This window comes from Muscardinus avellanarius (assembly GCF_963383645.1).
Source record: "Muscardinus avellanarius genome assembly, chromosome: 10".
Lineage (NCBI taxonomy): Eukaryota > Metazoa > Chordata > Mammalia > Rodentia > Gliridae > Muscardinus > Muscardinus avellanarius.
Window position 1 is genome coordinate 91,470,612 of NC_137796.1, and position 297 is coordinate 91,470,908.

Genomic DNA, 297 nt, shown 5'->3' on the forward strand with positions numbered 1-297 from the left:
TAAGTAGCTGAGGCTGGCCACAAACCACAATCCTCCTTTCTCAGCCTCCCAAATGCTGGAATTACAAGAGTGCGCCACCATGTCTGGCTTTGCTTATTATGTTTTTTAGAAGAGGAACAATTTACTGGGACTCCTGGTTTGAGAAATTTCAGTCCATACGGCCAGCTCCAAGGCTTAAATGTCAGTGGTTATGGGGGCAAGGAGTGTGGAGGGACGCTGCTTTGGTGTCATGGCGGCCAGAAGCTGCTCCCACATCAGGGAGGATGGAAATCGCTCTCACTTCATGCAGGACCTTAA